The sequence below is a fragment of the Xiphophorus maculatus genome, chromosome 3 (assembly GCF_002775205.1).
Source record: "Xiphophorus maculatus strain JP 163 A chromosome 3, X_maculatus-5.0-male, whole genome shotgun sequence".
Classification (NCBI taxonomy): Eukaryota; Metazoa; Chordata; class Actinopteri; order Cyprinodontiformes; family Poeciliidae; genus Xiphophorus; species Xiphophorus maculatus.
The window spans coordinates 4,310,517-4,317,032 of NC_036445.1; the positions used below are offsets into that span (position 1 = coordinate 4,310,517).

The window sequence follows — 6,516 nt, forward strand, 5'->3', positions numbered from 1 at the left end:
ATGTTTGTAGTGTTTGGGGAAGGTGTGATTTGAGATGTTTCATCCAGAGCTTTTCACTGTTAGAAAGTGAGCTGATGTTTTGTGTTAGCTGCATGATGTCAGATTCACAGGTTGCAGAAATATTTTCATGCCTTCTGGACCTCATGCAGGGAGCTCAGGTTGCATGATATTAAGTGCAGTTTTGACTCTGCAGAACTTTGTGAAACGTACGGTAGTTATATAATCAACTACATGATTTACAAAACCCCCCACAACATTATTGGTAAATTTTAAGAAGCTTAAATAGTTTTTCAGCATTTTTTACCCACTTGTCGACAGTTGTGGGGTCAACTAGATTTCTGACCCAAACTGAGATTAAATGTGCACATCATGCTGGTTATATAACTCAATACCCTGGAATCCCAGCCCTAATAATTCTTCTCTTTATTTTGCTGTTTATTTCCCTTATTCTGCCCAAGTGAGCACATTATATCTGACATTTTTGTTTTTGGAAGGAGGCAGTAGGCATGTGTATTTGGGAAGCGACCCACTGAGAGTAATGAATTTGGACACTGGAGTGTATGTGTTGCAGAAGTGGGCGTGTGTCGCAGGCGAGCCTGAAGATCTGGTTGGGTAAGAGCTGGGCTGTATAAAAAGGCGGAGCGCAGCGCAGAAGCTCTTTCTCTGGTTCAGGTTCTTCTCTGTTTGGCATCTGTTAGGAGTTTCTTCTGTCATTTTTTCCCTGTTTGTGGAAGCAGAAGATCCCACTGTTGTGACTGGAGTGATTCTTTCTTCCTTTTTGCAGACGGTGAGAAGACCATCTGTTTTCATAATCAGCTCTTGACTTGAGGAGTACCAAAACAAAACTTGGAATAACAATTTTTTTCTATTAAGGGTGTAACTCCACAGGTTGGTGTATTATTGCTTCATGTGTTATGCATCCTCTTCGGTGATTATGCTTAATTTTTTTTCTGGAACATGGATGCCATGTTTAACATAAGTTTCCAGTATCAAACCCAACATCTTTTTTTCACGAGCCATTGTACATAATTGTTCTTGGACAGGTTTTTTTTTATTTATCATTTATTTTTTTATTTTTTATGAGATGAGCTCATCCCATCTCCTGTTTTTACCATCAACCCATTTTTAAATTTTGTTTTACAGTTTGCGCCTCTGTCGTAGTGGGACTGAAAACCATCCCTTTGTCTTTCTTCCTTTCATCTATTTAGAATCTCGCTGTCCAGTTGTGTAATGCAAAGCCATGTGATCACAAAATTTATAACTGCATTTCTCTTTATACATAAAAATGACTTTAGTTCTGCAGTGTCAGTTCATGACGCAGCATGAATACAGTCTCTGTTGCTCTGACCCAGATCTTGATCAAACATGATGATTTAATAACTCAGAACTGAGGGGAGGGCAAAGGGTGGCGGATTTGGGGGCTTCCCGACTTTGGACGTGTGAAATGAACAGAACTTGTGGCAAAAGAGACAAATCGGAAATAGTTCCAGATAATATTTTCGATCACACATGTTCTGTACACGTGTGCAGTTTTGTGCCATAGCTTCAGGCAAAGGATGTTCCTTCCTCATGTTTTAGTTTATTTGCAAGCCAGCACAAAGCAGTACCCTCCTATTTTTAATCTGACTTCAAAAGCTTAGTTTCACTTCTTTGTATGTATTGTTTACATGAAATACATAGCCTACATTTACACTTTTCATTTTTTCACCTGCAGGTCCTGAACCACCCCGGGGGTTCACTGATCCATCATTTCAGGAAACATGATCATCAGACTGGGCAGGCTCACACCTGGATACTTCCGCCTTCTCCAGGTATAAATATAGCGGTATAAATATAAGCATGAGTCAGTGTACGTTGAGGCTAACTATAGTACTTTCACTGCATCATTGTATGAAGACAAAAATACAAAAAATATTTAACAATCAGCTCATTGATCATCACAATCTTTTTTTTTCTTTTATAAGCTCAAATAAAAATGTTGAATAAGCACCCATTAAATGCTACATTAAATTGAATTGGACCTTCTTGCTGTCTCAAACTGGTTAATTGAGCAGGTTAATTAGTCGGCTCTTGTCTGCTCTTGTGTTGGCTTTTTATCAGAAGCGTTAATTGTAGTCTGACCAACTTTAGTTTTGAAACAAGATTACCTTAAGACTGATGCAATGCACCTTTGTTCTTGCCTGTCATAATCAGAAATATTTCATAAAAGCCTAATTTGTCTCTCTTGTAATCAAGCGAAAAATGTTAAAGCCTTCTTTAAGCCAGCTAATCTTCAGTGCGCAGCAACAGGTGGTCAGGGTCATGTCCTTTATGAGGTTATAAGAGGTTTCGTCATCACAATGTAATTGGGGGAGCTTATGATTATCATCTCCTTTGTTTCTTTTGTCATTGTAATCCTCTGTGGGGGGGGCAGCATGTGTCTCCTCCATTGTACATTAATTCTAATTCGTCCATCTTCACTAATTCACAAACAGGGAGCGTTTCTTGGATGGCTTTAAGAAAACAAAAGAAAGTGACTAGCTTTTAATTTGTATCTGACCCTGTAGCGAGGTTATAATAATATTTTTAATGTACAGACTGGTTGTTAGTTTAATGATTTCAGACAATTATATGCTTCAGTGAGCGCATTGTTAAATATTCTTTCAAATGAATTTTACTGGAAAACATTAGTAAGACTGAAAATTTAGGACTAGGGTTATGTCGTCCTGAAATATGTTCTTATTGACAAACCACCCCACCCCCAAACATTATGCTTTTTATAGCAATTCTAGCAGTGTGTTCTTTTTTTTTTTTTTTTTTTTTTTTTACCATTTTGCTATAAAATGCAGGCCAGCCTTATTGAATACACAGATCTCACTTTATCTTTTTGAACATTGCTTACTCGTTCCATAAATGAGCTGGTATCACAGTGTGGGCAGCTCAAATGCCTGATCTGTATGTAGAAAAAGGTGGTGCTACACCTGGAGAAAAATCACAACAGAATCCATCCCTGTGCACAGGACACTGTTCCCCTTTTATAAAGTATCATGCTAAATCTTTAATGGCTGTTTCTGTTTGGGCACATAGGCAAGATTTCTAAAATTAGTCTTTTAAGCTTTTCAGGAGAGAACCTGTCTTGACATGCAGATGCATCTCAAAAAATTGGAATAAGACTGAAAAGTTATTTTTATAATTCCAGTCAAAAAGTGAATCGTGTGTGTCTAGACTGTTGTATTAATGTATATCTCTGCTAAAAGTTATGATGTCCCAAGATTTAACATCTCAAGAAATTAGAGTATTAAGGGAATATATAATATGCATTTCGGTATATTAATTTAGTGATATGGCCAACACAATAATGGGGAAGACTGATGACTCAACTGGTGTCCAGCAGAAACTCATTGACACCACCCACAAGTGTAACCCACAAAAAGCCATGGCTAAAACAGATGGCTGTCTAGAGTTACGTTTCAAAGAATATTAATGGAAAAGTTAGGTGGAAGAAAAAAAGTGCAATTAATGAAATTTCTAAACTCAGTAACAATTTGGGGAGGAATCCATTCTGCTATTGTTTGTCCACTGTGTGTTTTTATTTTTATTTTTTTCAAGTTCAAAGTCAGTTTTCTGACAGAAAATCTTTATCCCTTGCCTATCAAAGACTTATAAAGATGCTGATTTAATTTCCTGGCAGAAATTAGCATTTGGGCTTACTGCCAAAAGTAACTAAGCCAGGTTTATTGCCCATAGCATAGTTGTTTATTTGGCCTCAACACTGCCCTGATCTACTTTCAAGATAAAGATGAGAGACATCAGAGCCAGAGCAGCTAAAGGCAGCTGTTAATGCAAGCTGAGCTTCCTTAACACCTCAGTAGAACCACAGGCTCATCACCTCCATGTCGAGCTGCATTGATGCAGTAATTAATGCAAAATAAGTCTTGACATGGACATAATCTTCAGCAGGCTGACATTTCTGTATAAAAAACAAACTTTTTAAATTCTCATTAGCGATACGACATAATCGACAACATATACTGAAAAATGCTTGAAATAATTGCTTTCATATAATTTGAGCTTAACCTTTTCAACTTAATTAACATTCTAATGATATTTTAATTTGAGATGCACGTGTAGTACCATATAAGTTTATATGTCCAACCAGTAACCTTTGTCTAATTTCTTTTCTGTCTCTGCAGAGGCAGGTCGCTGGTGAGGTCCAAACGCAGCCGCATGACCGCACCGTCAACCAGATCGCCATGATGCTGGCCATCATGGGTCTGAGTCTGTCCTACTACAGTGCCAAACAGATGACAGAGAAGGTCCAAGTCCAGCCTGCAGCCTGAAGAGGCTCGGTCGCTCCAGAATCTGGAGATGACAGATGAACCAATGAGAACCGGAGGAAGAAACGGAAGTAAAGGGAGGAAGAAAGGCACAGTGGTGTGTCTCGGGACAGCACTTTTCTTACCTTAGTCGTCGATCACACCCTTCCACTGACTTCCTGGGATCCTTCACACATCACCAGCAGAACATTCAGGGTCAAATAAAAAATAATTCCCATTTTCTGGTGCCAGGACCTTCAACAATTTGGGAGATTTACTTATCTGGGGTCATGGGGAGAACTGGTTTTAGTCTGTGGAAACCAGCTCACTGCCAAACGAGTCTGAGCATTAGTCATTACAAAGGTGCGTGCTTGCAGGATGCCATCAGTGCTATAAAAAGGAGAAAAACTTTCACTGTGAAGCAAATTTTGTCCAAAAAGTGTTATATTTTCTGAATTCTCCTTTTTAAGGGATGGCTGACTGAGCTGTGCCTCCTGATGAAGTGATGGCAGACCCAGAACAAGACTAAAAGGGGATGATACGTTACCTTTAATCCTTTTGACTTTTTTGTTTTTTGTTCCTCTTCCAGAATTTTATAGAGCCTCAGAACAGATCAGAATCTGTGATGTCGGGCTATATGCCAGCTGTGTCTGTCAGTAAATATTTGCACAAAACTATCGAAACCTTTTGAAATGCTAAAGTGGAATCTGCAAAGGGACTCCAAAATACTCAATGTTTAATGTGTGTTTTCATTGTTTTAACAATTCACAAGTCCTCTGTGTGTGACTGTTGAGAGCCTTTCTTGCAGGATCTACAAATGCTAGTGCAATTGTGAAATGTTAGTGAAATGCATGTACATGTAGAAATGTAATCATTGCAATCTTCACGAGTCTTGTTTTTTTTTTATTGATGAATGAATGTTTCACTTTATTTTTGCAATGATTTAATAAAGCTGTGAATATTTTAAGAGATTTCAAGCGGATGTTTGATAACGTTGGAAGAGTCTCGAGGTTGGCACATTGAGCTGCAGCGTGACATTGTTTCCTGCATCTGAGAATCTGTGGTGTCATCTGCACGCAACAGGATGCGGTTGGCCTGACTCGCGTGTTATGTCTCCTAAGTGAGACTGCATTTTAATTTTCTTTTCTTATCCTGCTGGTGCCCCATTTGCAAATGCAAGCCCTAATTTATAGCTAGCTGCAAACATGTGATTTTGGAGGAGTGTAAAATGCTGTTTAGGGTGTATATTATGGGAAAAGGCCATTTAAGCTGATTTTTTTGTCACAGAATATTAATGCAACCTCCAATACATGGACATAAAGCATAGAAATTCAACAGAAATTGTCGACAGCTACTCTGTTTTCCCGGTTATTTTGCAGGGCGTGGAGTTGTTCTGTGTTTGCATGGCTGCTCCCGGCTGATGTGATGCCCTGTGACAGTCTGAGTTCTCGTTGGGCGCCACGTGACCCTCCCAAAACCTCTGCCCACGCCACTAGCTCCTCCCATTCGCTCTCTACCTTGCATGTCACTGGGTAAAAATCTCACTTTGGCATCTACGTGATGATGGCATGAGAACACAACCCCAAATGAAGAGTGACCATTGGTTGACCGCTGAAGCGTCACAATAATCGGCCTGGTTCTGTGGCGGAGAGACAGAAGGATGCGGATTAGGTCATTGGTGGGGATTGTGGGTGGGATTAGCATTCAGTGTTTAGATTACAGGTTATAATTTGCAAAACATATATGCATTTACAACACATATCCAAAATCTCAGAGTGAGAGGTTTTTTAGATTTGTTTTGAGGAAGAAGACGGTTTGAGTAAGTAGTTTGGCACATTTAACCCTGAAAAAGATATAAATCAGACTGTAAAGCCGTCCCTGATCTAATTTCTATCTTTAAATAAACAAATGTCAACATCAGGAACCTTGACGAACATAAATGTTGACAAATGGGGCTTACATTTGTCAACATTTATGACAAATGTAATATTTATGTCAAAGCAACTTTGGGAGTGTTGCTTGTTTTTGTACCATGTTTGTTGGTTGTTTTTAATAGATACATATTTACCCAGATTATGAATATAAAGCATTTGAAGCACTTTTAGATCAAGAGGTACTGAATAATTTTGATTTGTTGCTCATTTGAAATAAAGACTATATATCTGATGCTAGATCCATTTATTGGCACCGTTTATACAAAAAGCCTGCAGATATATTCTGG

General features: G+C 38.7%; 1 long non-coding RNA gene across 2 annotated transcripts; it reads left to right on the top strand.

The window, feature by feature from the left end:
• Positions 1-5,266, top strand: LOC111607690. 2 transcript variants are annotated; one of them, XR_002752427.1, is made up of 3 exons: positions 1-888; positions 1,715-1,811; positions 4,173-5,266. It is a non-coding gene; the product is annotated as an uncharacterized LOC111607690 (long non-coding RNA). The 2 variants fall into 2 exon arrangements; XR_002752428.1 differs by having other exon boundaries at positions 22-787.
• The last annotated feature ends 1,250 nt before the right edge of the window (positions 5,267-6,516 follow it).